Consider the following 14,802-nt stretch of genomic DNA (forward strand, 5'->3'; position numbering starts at 1 on the left):
ACTGTGACTGTGATTTGTGATCTGATTCAACTGAAAATTCAGTTTTATAGACTCTAACTTTTGTTGTGTTCAAGATATATATTCTATCTATTATAGATTTTGTCTTAGTATCAGTTTGTGTGTGTTAATATTAAAAGAAGCCTCACTCCATCTCTGTTTTTACTTCATATATCTACGGATGTGGCTTCCTGTTGTTCTAAGACACAGAGACTCAGGAGTGTCTGCTTTCGTTTTCATTTTTTATCAGACAACACGCCCTTTTAGTGTCTGAAAAATGTATGAAATTTTTGTTATTACTGGTTAAGGACGTATTTCTCTTTCCTTCTATATGTTTACTGTTCTATTTCCAAATAAGGACTTGTTACTGTATGCCTCCAGTTTGCCTACATAAACTCAAGTTTCAAGTTTATTTGTCATATGTACAGATTTCAGTGACAGTCAACAACTACAGCAATATAATTTAAGCAACAACCAAAAAAAACTAAAGTGAAATAGACTTAAAGATAGTAATAGTATATACGGTATATAAATATAAGTGCAAATATACATACATAATTATTTCCACTCTTTCCTCTACATTCGATCGTGTTGTCAGTCTTGCGCACATAATTTTGCCACTTTTGCTCCTTAGTAGTACAGAGATTGTATTTGGTGTGTGTGTGTGTGTGAGAGGGAGACCCGATTTCTTTTCTTTCACTTTCTTTCAAAACAAGCAGTAAATCAGAAACAGCTCTTTCAGGATATTTGGGTGACTCTTAAAAGAGCCGTTGTGTTCTCGTCGTTCAGTGTTGAAGCGTTTAGCCGCCGAAGCCGTACAGGTTGCGTCCCTGGCGTTTCAGGGCGTACACCACATCCATGGCGGTGACAGTCTTTCTTTCAGCGTGCTCGGTGTATTTGACGGCGTCGCGGATCACGTTCTCCAAGAACACTTTCATCAATCTCTGGATGTTATTGCGTTGACGCCTTGAGCCCCATTTGCAGGATCTCTTGCGGCCTTTGCCTTTACCACACATCCTGCTCTGTCGAAATGAAACCGCTTAATGAAACTCACCACCCAGCGCCTGCTTAATTATCCGCCATCTCCAGGACCTTGTTGAGAACAGGAGAGGATGCGGGCCTGAACGGAAATGAAACAAACTAAATGAAACAGAACGCCACAGCCTTTAACTTACCAGCTTCTTTTTCTTCCTAATCCTTTCTATATATACATTACTGTTATTATTATTATTATTATTATTATTATTATTAGTAGTAGTAGTAGTAGTAGTAGTATTAGTAGTAGTAGTAGTAGTAGTAGTAAATGTAGCAGCAGAATCTAACTCAAGATATGTAAGTGTGTGTTTAAATATGCAGCGCTTCCTGAAACACAATCGAGTGATTATTTTATTCATTACCCTTTATTCTTTCTTTATTATTTATCCAATTAATTATTTAATCTAATATATTCCTCTTCTTATTCTTCTCATAATTTGTTAATCTATTTTCTAAAACACATCAAACAGAGAATCATTGAAAAACACTTAAAATTAAAATGTAACATAAAGATACATTACTAATTAATTCCATTTTAGTGGCATGTTGAGATATTTCTATATGATTTTTGTATATACAACTTAAGGTTGTATCTTGACATCAAAAGGCAATTATTAGCATCAACGTTTATTAATACAATTAAATGATAATTAATGTTATATTTGAAATTTCAGAGAAGAAATTTGGAATACACAGACATTAGTTTTCTGTATGTATTCACATTTACATTTCTGCCATTTAGCATATGCTCTTATCCAGAGTGACGTATAAAACTGCTTTAAAGTGCATTAACACTGGTTCAATAGGTTACAGACTTAGGATACTATTAGCCTTCAAACTAAATACAACATATAACAATAAATAAAAGACAGGAAAAAGTTTAAATGTTTCAGGAAGAGGTAGGTCTACAGTCGTTGTTTGAAGACGGTCAGTGACTCGGCTGGTTCCAGAACAGAGAATAGTCTAGATTTAGACCTACCTTTTACCCTGAGAGATGGTGGACCAGTCGGGCAGTGCTAGTGGATCTGAGAGAGTGAGGGTGAGTGTGAGGAGTAATAAGAGCTTTAAGGTAAGATAGAGTTGGTCCATTCTTGTCTTTGTAGGCAAGCATCAGTGTTTTGAATCTGATGCAGCTACAGGAAGCCAGTGGAGGAGCAACAGTGGGGTGGGGTGGGAAAACTTAGGCAGGCTGAAAACAAGTCATGCACCAGGATTTTGGATTATTATTGGATCATTGTACATTGTTGAAGATGTCATCAGAATGCGATGGCAGTTCCATATGATAAAATTGCCATATGATACAAAAAATCATATGTGTAAATGGTTCTCAACACTGTAACTTCCAAAAAAAAAGAATTTTCTGTAAATGATTTCATACATCAGGCTTCACAGGGTTAATTAGTGTACAGTTCAACACATTTATCCAAATGAATGAAAGTTTTTTTTTTTTTTTTTTACATTTTTACTTTTTTTTCTATCTATCTATTAGATAAGACATTGATGTTTAAGTGTATATTATAAACAAACATTAAATAAATATGCTAGCTGCATAATATTTATACTCCTGAGAACAGGAATCAGCATGGAGAAGAACAGCCTGGTCTTTTGTCCTTTGACCTGGTTTCTGCTCAGTGATGTTGGTTGTTTTGCATTTTTTCTGTGTCTCTGTTGGGTTAAAGATGATGTCACTGGGGAAGTTGTTTGGAGGACTGTCCTCTCTGCATCTTTGCTGAGTTTTTTCAGAATTTGTGCCCTTGTGTCCTTGTGTGGTGTGTCTAGGCCATGGTATGAATTTGTTTTTGAAGCTGCTGGATGTTAATGCCGCTGCTTGTACAGCTTTCATCCATCTTGCTGCTGTTTTCCTCTTTGCTCTGATGTTCTTCCTGAGGTGACTTCTCACCAGAATTTCATCCTCCTCACATGTCTGCCTGATCTTGGTCGATTTCCTGTGGCTCTGTTGCTGTAAGATTGGGCACAACTGAAGTACTGATGCCCTGCCTAACCACAGAGGCTACAGATTTCGCTATTTGTACAGTATGTACACATGTGTAGCTTATTCTACCATTATGTCGTCCCATAAAGATGGAGTTTGTTCATAAATTGATGTAAACCATGTTCCAGATGTTCCAGTTTTACAGGCTTCTGGACCTGCTGCAGGAGCTTATAGAAGTGTCTGAGGTATGCCTCCATGTCTTTGTCTGCTACTCTACCAGTCTAGACCTTCACAATCACGATTTTTTGTATCCTGCGATGAAGGAGTCAAGCTCACAGTTCTTCCAAAATGTCTTTGTTGCTACAATGCTAACAATCTGTTGCAGTGTCTGGTGTAGAAAAAAATTATATCAGTCTTTTATTATATTTAGTCTTTTGAACATGCTGTAAAGGAGTGTGTACAAACATACAGGGGTGTCGTGTGTATTTTCATCAATGCCAAATAGTGCAAGAACTGTGTGCTTCTTTCTAGTTACTGCTCATTGCTAGTGAAGTTTGTGACTGTTGGATGCTGGGCATTTTATTTACCACAGGAATTCACCCACTATTTTCATTTTCGGAGTGTACATTACCTCCAGCACAGTGGTGGCCGGACAATAGAGGGCACCACCCCATTTAAGTTAGCCAGAGAAGACTGCTACTTTAATACAATAAAAATAATTTTTTATTTTAATAATGTAATAAAATCATTTAGTCTGACTATTGTACTGTTAGTCAAGTCAAGTCAAGAATCTTTTATTGTCATTTCAACCACATATAGCTGAGGCAGTACATAGTGAAATGAAACAATGTTTCTCCAGGACCCTGGTGCTACATAAACATACAACATATAATTACAAACACACAGAGCTAGGATAGAAGTTCGTCCTAGCCACATAAAGTGCAAAGTGTGCTATATATATATATATATATATAGCGGCCTGACAATATGTCTGTTCACACAGGTGAGAGTGTGTGTGTGTCAGCTGTCCTCACTATTCGCTGCAGAGTCTTGCGATCCGAGACAGTACAATTCCTAAACCATGCAGTGATACAGCTGCTCAGGATGCTCTCAAAGGTCCCTCTGTAGAACACAGTCAGGATGGGGGGAGGGAGATGGGCTTTCCTCAGCCTCCGCAGGAAGTAGAGGCGCTGCTGGGCTTTCTCGCTGATGGACTGGTGTTGAGTGACCAGTTCTCTGCCAGGTGAACACCAATGAATTTGGTGCTCTTGAGAATCTCCACAGAGAATCTGTTGATGAACAGCAGAGAATGGCCACTCTGTGCCCTCTCTTGAAGTCAACAACCACCTCTTTAGTCTTATTGACATTCAGAGACAGGTTGTTGCCTCGTTGTTCTTGCATTGGCAAACTTAATGATATGGTTGGAGCTGTGCATTGCTGCACAGTCATGAGTCAGCAGAGTAAACAGCAGTGGACTGAGCACACAGCCCTGAGGAGCTCCAGTGCTCAGTGTGGTGGTGCTGGAGATGCTGTTCCCAATCCGAACCGACTGAGGTATCCCAGTCAGGAAATCCAGGATCCAGTTGCAGAGGGAGGTGTAAAGGCCCAGCAGGCTCAGATTCTCAATCAGCTGCTGAGGGATGATTATGTTGCATGCTGAACTGAAGTCTATGAACAGCATAGACTCCTTACAGTCCAGGTGGGTGAGGGCCAGATGGAGGGTTGTGGTGATGGCATCGTCCGTGGAGCGGTTAGGACGATACGCAAACTGCAAGCAGTCCAGTGGGGGTGGTAGCTGTGTCTTCTCATGATGAGCCTCTTGAAGCATTTCATCACGATTGTTGTTTGTAATTGCCTGAATGCTCTGCCACATGCACCAGGAGTCTCCGCTGTCTTGGAAGTGGCCGTGGATTTTCTGGGCGTGTGCGCACTTCGCCTCTCTGATGGCTCAGGACAGTTTGGCCCTTGCTGTTTTTAAGGCTACCTTGTCCCCTGCTCTGAAGGCGGAGTCTTTTGACTTCAGGAGAGCACACACTTTTGCAGTCATCCACTGCTTCTGGTTGGAGCATGTGGTGATGGTGTTGGAGACAGTCACATCATCGATGCACTTGCTAATGTAGCCAGTCACTGATGTTGTGTACTCCTCCAAGTTGATAGAGTCACCATTGGTTGCTGCCTCCTGGACATATTCCAGTCATTGCACTCAAAACAGTCCTGAAGAGCAGAGGTGGCCAGGTTATAACCTGTTTCAGAACCAGTTTAGAGCATCTGACAAGCAGTCTGTATGCTGGAATCAACATAACAGAGATGTGGTCTGAGTAGCTGAGGTGGCACGCAAGATATGCACTGGGAATGTTTGTGTAAACAAGATCCAGGGTGTTCCCCTCTCATCGCAAAGTCCATATGCTGATGAAATTTAGGGAGCACTGTTTTGAGATTTGCATGATAACTCTATAGAGCTATTAACAACCTGCATAATGCTCACCCCGACGGACTGTTTATTATCGTATATGTATATATACACTACTCACAAAAAGTTAAGTATATTCGGCTTTCGGGTGAAATTTCAGGATGCACCTAAAATGCACTGTAACCTTTACATTTGACCTTCTCTACAGTTTTGAATGCACATGTCCAACTGTTCAGTACTTTTTGCATAACTTGCTGTTCTCTAACAAGGTGCTTAAGGGCAAAATTCACAACTGGTGTTTGATCCATGAATCAACCAATGGATTTTCTGGTTTAATTAGAATTGGTATTTAAACAGTCCTCTTCCTCATGCTGTTCACATTTTGACATCATGAGACCAAGACGACACCTAACCATTGATCAACAGTACCTCGCCATTGCGAGGCTTCAAACAGGATGTTCTCAGAGGGAAGTGGCCACTGATCTTAGAGTGTCACAGAGTGTCATCAGCAGGTTTCGACAGAGATACAGAGAGACTGGAAGAGTCACAGAAAGGCATAGAAGTGGATGTCCTTTGGCCACATCCCACGTTGATGACCGCTTCATTGTGAACAGTGCCCTGTGGAACCGGATGATGAATGCCACTCAACTCCAGGCACAGGCGTCGGGCCAGGGACTATTTACACTGGATGAGGGACCAGTGGGCCTCAGTGCTGTTGATTCACGCTGAGCAGAAATGATGGCATTGATGATATTGACATTTTTTGTTGTGGTATACCCACCACTGTTGTTGGCTTTTGTTGCAATAAATTGTTTAAGATGAGGAAATCACCACTGCGTGCTTCTACTTAAATGCCCTACTTTCATGATATAATATCACTGTAGCGTGAACTTTTTACATTTTCCATAAATTTCACCCAAAATCCAAATATCCTTAACTTTTTATGAGTAGTGTATATGCTTTACTAAATGATAGGAAGTAGCTAAAGAGTCAGCTACTGAAACTGACCTGTAATAAGAAGGAGATGATGAAGAACCTCTTTGTGTCTTCTGCTTCTAAGCTTTGACAAGTCTGTCTGAAATAAAATCTTGGTAATATATTGGTTTGTTGATGGTGGAGAAGCTGCTTGGACTCTGCACACAATATTAGTCCTTAACCATTAGGTTAACTCTGTTACCTTCACCAAGTTGGGGCTGTGACAGTGAGCATATTGTGGCAATTCAAAACCTATGTTTATTTTAAAATGATGTATAATGGTTGTATAATGGATGTACAGTATAATCAGGTGAATTGCTATACTATTAATTATTTTTAGAAGGGGATTGGAATTAGTTACTAATAGTTACTAATTTGGGATTAGTATTGCTACTGGAATTAGATTTTTAAAGAAACACGTAGATAAGGGATCTTGTACACACATTGATAAATTTGGAAGAAGAAATTGGTGAAAACATATTGGTCTCTTGAATGGGAGTAAACCATTCTAAACACTGATATGATCTACACTACCAGTCAAAAGTTTGGACTACATTGTAAAACAATGCTGAAGGCGGCCGAAATACACAATAATGTCCTTTGAACAGTTGATATTGAGATATGTCTGCTACTGATGCTCTGTAAAGCCTTCATACCGACTCTAATCTGAGGTGCTGTTAATTGGTGATTTCTGAGGCTGGCAACACTAAATGAACTTCTCCTCTGCAGCAGAGGTCAGTTTTGGTCTTGCTTTACTGGGATGGTCTTCATGTGAGCCAGTTTCATCATGGTGCTTGATGGGTTTTGCAAATGCACTTGACAATACTGTTATTGCAAGAACTATTCAAGAACACCTGACCTTCGTGTCTTAAAATAACAACTGACTGTTTTTTGTTGTCATTACATATGGATTACTGAAGTCCATGTGTGTTATTTTATAGTTTTGACTGGTAGTGTACATGGATAGCCATGTGTGAAAATGCTCTTATTCAACAGATACTTCAGGTCAGTGGTGATCCTAGGCTTATGGAGAAAAGGAGAAAACAGTATACAGACCCTGTTAGGATGTTAGTACTCTCACAAAATTGAGTCTGAATCGAGAATGTAGTCTGTGATGCTGTTATTAATCAGTATGTTATTCATATACCCATGTGGTTTTGCATAGCACATCCCGATTTGTAGTTTCACTGTCCTCCTGAGTCCACCTCCCCATAATCCTTGTGGATACAGACTGCATAAACATACTGAGCTGTTAACAGGATGAGGGTGTGGTCTGATCTGCCATGTGGAGGTAGAGTAGTAGCTCTGTATGCTACTTTGACAGGTGCATACAAAAGTGCAGTGTTCTGTTGTCTTTGGCAGTTAACTGCTTGAAAGTTGGGAAAGTGGTCTCCTGATTTACATGGTTAAAGTTTTTAGTAATTACTACAAAAGCTTCAGAGTGTTTTGACATTAACTTTGCAAACAGTGGTGTGTATAACATCACATTCCACTTTTCTGTCAGCTGAAGGTGGGATGTGAACCATGATCAGTATGGTAGAAGAGAATTTACATGATTTTTTTTGCAGATGGTTAAAAGCAGATGACTTTCACAACATGCGGCACAGCACCTGTCAACAATGCCACAAATGCCTGACCAATAAAAACAGGAGAATAGACAGTTTAATGTTTTGTCCTGACCTAAAAGCCTTGCTATGATGAGTTGCAAGGAATAAAATTTCCTGATGGCTCTTGGGGTCAATAACTCGGTTGTTTCTTCTTCTCTTTGAGTTTTCTCTATCACATAGTATACTGTATATATATATTTATTCATTCAGAGATCAATTTCATTCAGAGATCTAGTGGAGACCACACCTCTATGGGTCAGGGCTGCAGGGCTATTTTGGCAGCAAAAGGAGGACTAACAATATTAGGCAGGTGGTCATAATGTTATGGCTGAAGGTTTATGCATATATATGTGTGTGTGTATATACACACACTTTACTGTGCAAACAGTGTGTATGTGTAAAAATAAGAATTAATAAGAAAAAAAGCTCAGATATTTAGAGACAGACCTTTTTTATTTATATATCTATTATATAAGTCAGTATGAGTGAGAGTGAGGGGAATCACAGAGTCCCACCCCCTGTGAGGAGTCCATCCCCTCTCCGGACCCCATCCCTTTTGAGGAAGCCACCTTCAGGGAGTCCACAGACTTCAACAGTTCCTTTGCCCCAGCCTTATTTCAATATCGACATCCACAACATTGTGGCTGGTATGAACTATGCTCCTGCCACAATGATAACTCTTGTCCCACGCCAGGGCATAAGGAGGAGGCGGGACAAAGAGGATGGCAATCAAGAAGCCCCTCTGAGTAGACGGCATCCTGTGGATCCTGATGGGGAGGTGGAGTTCAACAGGACGCATGTCCTAGTCCCCACTTGGGTACTTAGTATTTTTGTGAGCGAGATGTAACTTTAAAAAGCTCAGTCTTCACCTCATGTTCATCACCTCGTATTCATGATGTAAGGTCTGTATCTGTGGTAAGTATGTGTGGTAATTATTTCACCCCTAGATTTCAGCATTAGTCTCATCTCTATCATAATCTATAAATGTAAACCATTTTAATGATAGAATTGTAGAAAATGTCTGCTGGTTTTTACATTTAGTTTTTGTTAAATGTATAGGATCTTTAGATTATTAATGTTGTATTTTTATTTCCTGTGTATTAGTCTAGTTTACATTAATAATATAATTATATTAATATAATTTGCATTGTTGTTGATTCATGCATTTTGTTGTGGTATAAAATATGTTAATATCTGTAATAAGTTTAAAGTTCATCATTGCTTGTAAATAGTTATAAATAGTTAATAAATTTTTTTTTGTTCAATATTCATGTGTCTCCAGTGTCTTTTTTTTTTTATAACACATCATAAGCAGTGTTCAAAGCAGCATCAGATCTAAATATGGAGGAAAAGCTGTCAGAGAGATGTTGTGGTCAGATAGACACCAGGGTTTGGATAACAAGTTTGCAATGTGTGAACCTCAGCTGGATTCTGCTTCGTGAGGATTTGGGTATATCAAAGCAACGCTGCCAGCCTTATGTGGACTTTGAGGATGACAACAACCTCCTAATTAATACACACACTAACATTTTACATCACACTGTACATAACTGCAGAAAGGACATTGTTCATATCGCACTCTTCGGTGTTAAGAATAATTTATAGTCACACTCTCCGGTGTCACCCAAATGAGGATGGGATCCCTTTAGAGTCTGGTTCCTCTTAAGGTTTCTTCCTCATACCATCTAAGGGAGTTTTTCCTTGCCACAGTCGCCACAGGCTTGCTCACTAGGGATGATTTTGTCTAACATCTAGGACTTTTTACACTATGTTTTTTGTTTCTTATGTTCTGTAAAACTGCTTTGAGACAATGTTCATTGTTAAAAGCGCTATACAAATAAAAATGAATTGAACTGAATTGAATAGAATATGAATGCAGCCAGTCCATGGTTTGTACCACTCAAAGGACACATTCATTATGAAGATTATGAAGAAGGGAAGAGTCTTCCATTCTAGCTGGTCACCAGATTTCCATGTAAGCCAGTCCTTTGAATGCAATGTTTTGACTTTGGCTCCCAGACAGTGTGGTGTAAATATATCATGGCCTTTTTTTTCATCAAATAAGGATGTGGAGACACACTGGTGGATCAGAGAAATATAATATCTGCATTGTATTATTTATTTATTTGATCTGATTTGAAGTAGTATTATAACAAGCGATTAATTATAGAGTCATTATTTGAAAAAAATTATTCATCCATTACTTGTGAATCAAGCATGTGACTTAAATACACAAACCTGAACAAAGCACAGGGGACACCTATTAGACATAATGACAGAGACTGGAAACCAACAAAAAGGCAGTGGGGGTCTCTAGTGGCCAGAAAACAGTCCACAACCCTGACAGGAAACCAGTAGATATCAGTTTATATCTTGCTCTGTTCATGTTTCAATTAGTTGCATATCTTACCTGTATATTTCAGTCTAGTTGTGTTGATATTTAACATGATCAGAAAATGACAGATGATTTTCAAAGTCTTTTCCTGTTTCATCATAAAATGTTTCATCATAGGTTGGTTTTAGCTATAAATTAAGGTCCACAAAACAGTGACTATGGAAATGCTTAAATTAGGTAGACTTTACTAGCAAAAAGTATTTCTTGCATAGAGAAAATTAAGTAATAAATACAAAGACTAGTCTTAAACTACATAATAATCTGATGCAAAAAGTTACCTTCATTTTTTTAATTAGATCAGGCTGGATATTTTTATCAGTGTACAAACAAACAGTACCATCTACATTTACAAGATTTATCAGACTCTCTTATCCAGAGCAACTCACATTGACACAGCTGAGCAGTTAAGGGGTAAAGGGCTTTACACAAGGGTCCAGCAGCAGCAGCTTGGATTAAATTGTTTAAATTGCAGTTTTATTTAAATACAAAGCACACAAAGGTAATATTTCTAATCATGTCATTTCATATTTATGGCAAAAAAATAAAAACAGCAAGCCCACTCAAATCCAGTTTAAAACAAATGAGACAAGTCTTTTAAGAGCAAATGATGACATAAAATAAGCTGTGTGAGCTGTGTCTGTGCTTATGGTATCTGTCTGTCCATCTCAGTCTGTCCATAATCTGAGGTGTTACAAACAGCAGAATTGATAACTGGAAGAGTTTAAGAGTGAACAGATATTTAGAGATTGATATGATTTTTTTTCCAGAGGATGAAAGCTGATTTATAAGGTCATTCAGGTTCATGTACCATTGCATCTTGTTTTAATGCTGTTTAACTCTTTATATCTGGCACTAATTACACCAACAAAACCATCCTGTGCCATTTCTGTGCATCTGATATATATATATATTTTTTTAAAGTGGTCAGTCTGGTATATCTCATGCCATAATCCAGAATGTTACCCTTTACAACCCACGGTGAGAACGGTGTCACAAGCCCTTTAAATGTCCTGGGAAGTTCCTTTTATAGCTTTATCCTTGATTTTAACTCATGAAGTCCTAAAGTGACACCTACTGAACATCCTGGTGGGTCATGTGATAGGTCATGTGATAGGTCATGTGATTTTGTGTTCCCACAACAACATTTCCAAGATGTCTGCATGCCAGGCTAACAAATGTGATGGTACTAGCTAATTTTAAAAAGGTTGTTTCTTCTACCTAAAAGGTAAGATTTGACCATTTAAGAATTCTAATGCTTACATAACATGTCCTTTATTACACTTAACCTGTTGTGAACACATTTCTTGAACAAATTCATATAAAACAAATCAGTATATTATACAAATTCATATATGTCACAACGCCCCTTTAACATTAAAATTGTCACAGAAAAATTAATGTGACATATGACATTTTTTTTAAACTTTTAAGATTATAAACTGCTCAGTTAATTTACCTGATTCAGTGATATTTACTTAATATTTTTCATTATTGTTACATTTATTATCAATTTACTATTATTTATTATAATAATATTATAATATTTAATGTAATATATATATATATATATATATATACACTATATTGCCAAAAGTATTCGCTCACCCATCCAAATAATCATATTAATATTAATATTATAATATTTATAATATATATATTATATTAAATATTATAATATTATTAATATTAATATGATTATATATATATATAATCAAATAATCAGAATCAGGTGTTCCAATCACTTCCATGGCCACAGGTGTATAAAATCAAGCACCTAGGCATGCAGACTGTTTTTACAAACATTTGTGAAAGAATGGGTCGCTCTCAGGAGCTCAGTGAATTCCAGCGTGGAACTGTGATAGGATGCCACCTGTGCAACAAATCCAGTCGTGAAATTTCCTCGCTCCTAAATATTCCACAGTCAACTGTCAGTTGTATTATAAGAACGTGGAAGTGTTTGGGAACGACAGCAACTCAGCCACAAAGTGGTAGGCCACGTAAACTGACGGAGTGGGGTCAGCGGATGCTGAGGCGCATAGTGCGAAGAGGTCGCCAACTCTGCAGAGTCAATCGCTACAGACCTCCAAACTTCATGTGGCCTTCAGATTAGCTCAAGAACAGTGCGCAGAGAGCTTCATGGAATGGATTTCCATGGCCGAGCAGCTGCATCCAAGCCACACATCACCAAGTGCAATGCAAAGCGTCGGATGCAGTGGTGTAAAGCACGCCGCCATTGGACTCTAGAGCAGTGGAGACGCGTTCTCTGGAGTGACGAATTGCACTTCTCCATCTGGCAGTCTGATGGACGAGTCTGGGTTTGGCGGTTGCCAGGAGAACGGTACTTGTCTGACTGCATTGTGCCAAGTGTAAAGTTTGGTGGAGGGGGGATTATGGTGTGGGGTTGTTTTTCAGGAGCTGGGCTTGGCCCCTTAGTTCCAGTGAAAGGAACTCTGAATGCTTCAGCATACCAAGACATTTTGGACAATTCCATGCTCCCAACTTTGTGGGAACAGTTTGGAGCTGGCCCCTTCCTCTTCCAACATGCCTGTGCACCAGTGCACAAAGCAAGGTCCATAAAGACATGGATGACAGAGTCTGGTGTGGAGGAACTTGACTGGCCTGCACAGAGTCCTGACCTCAACCCGATAGAACACTGAGACTGAGAGCCAGGCCTTCTCGTCCAACATCAGTGTGTGACCTCACAAATGCGCTTCTGGAAGAACGGTCAAAAATTCCCATAAACACACTCCTAAACCTTGTGGACAGCCTTCCCAGAAGAGTTGAAGCTGTTATAGCTGCAAAGGGTGGACCGACATCATATTGAACCCTATGGATTAGGAATGGGATGTCACTTAAGTTCATATGCGAGTCAAGGCAGGTGAGCGAATACTTTTGGCAATATAGTGTATATATATATATGTATTTATTGTAATAATACATAATTTATTATAATATTATTTATTATAATAATGTATTATTTATTATTGTTGTTTTTACTTATTATTGTTTATTATTATTAAATTCATCATTAAAACTACAAAGTATTTGAAGACAACTTTTTTTCTTCAGCGCTACTGGTGCTTGAGCTTCTTCAGCGACAGATCTAACACTCAAAGTATCACTCAATCGCTTGGCTGGTTGTCAGCTTGAAGATGAGAAAAGTCTTGCCAATAGAGGTAGAGGATCTGTTGATGTCAGGGTGGAGAAAGAGGAACGCATGACCATTGTCACGTGGTACGACAACAGATCTGTTAACTTGATCTCATCCTACTGTCCAGTTAAACTTCAAGACTGGAGGACTAAGCATTTGTGGGAGTTAACAGGCCACACATTGTGAAGGAATACAACACATTCATTGGGGGGGGGGGATTCTGCAAAATCAATGCAACCACCACCCTCTGTGAGAAATGTGATGTGCGTCTTAGTTTCACTGAGGAAAGAAATTGCTTCAAATGTTTCCATTTGACCTAGGTTATTGCCACATAAACAAATTTCATGGGGTTTCATGAGAAATGGGTCCGGCTGCTTAACGCCCATTGTGACATATATGTAACATTACAGATCCCTGACAGTAGGGGGTGGTATTTTGAAAAAAACTTCAGAAATGTGTTATTTGGCATCTATTTAGTCTGTGTTATGTCCCCCATCATTTTCCTTGAAGGAGAAAGGGGTCTGGGTTCTTATGGGTTAAGGCACAGTGAACTCTATAATGTGTGCTTTAATTGCCTCTGTATTCCACAGTTTTACATTTCTACACAAACAAAAAGTTTAAGTCCATATTCTCAGAAGCAAAATGTAAAATAATAGTTACCCACAAAAACAGGATCAAAATGTGGAGGTGAAAAGAAACTGCACAAGATCTAAGCATGCTATCATATCTGTAAAACATGAGCCTGATGATGGAACTGCTGATTGCAGAAGCAAAATGAATTGTGAGGAGTATAGAAACATCAACTAAAGTTCAGGAAAAATGCCTCCAAACTAAAAACTTCAAAACTAAAAACTGGGAAATTCTTGTGAGAAAAAGTCAGTCACTTGATCTGAAACCTTAAGAAAAAAAGGGGGACTAGCAATAAATGCATGATATGGAGAAAATTGTGGACATGGCTGTAAATCATGAGCATCCCCTTCTAAATAATAAAACTGCTTGAAGCCCAAACTGGAGAAAGAAACAGAGCTCAATTTTAGTTTTTTTATTTTTTATTTACTGTACTTTAATGTACTTTTGTTAAGAAACTAGAAAGTACTAAAAACACAAATTAAATCACTCTAGTGTTTCACTAACAGTGTTTAGGAATGACTGAAAGACAATATGTATTCCTTTCCATTTTAAACATCTAACCAACCTTCATTTCCGTGAACAGGATTTTTATTTATTCGTTTATTTTGGAAAACACCTTCAAGACTACTGATATTATAAACTATTTCTTCTTAAAGAGTAACCTTGAGA

The sequence above is a fragment of the Hemibagrus wyckioides genome, linkage group LG21 (genome assembly GCF_019097595.1).
Source record: "Hemibagrus wyckioides isolate EC202008001 linkage group LG21, SWU_Hwy_1.0, whole genome shotgun sequence".
Taxonomy (NCBI): Eukaryota; Metazoa; Chordata; class Actinopteri; order Siluriformes; family Bagridae; genus Hemibagrus; species Hemibagrus wyckioides.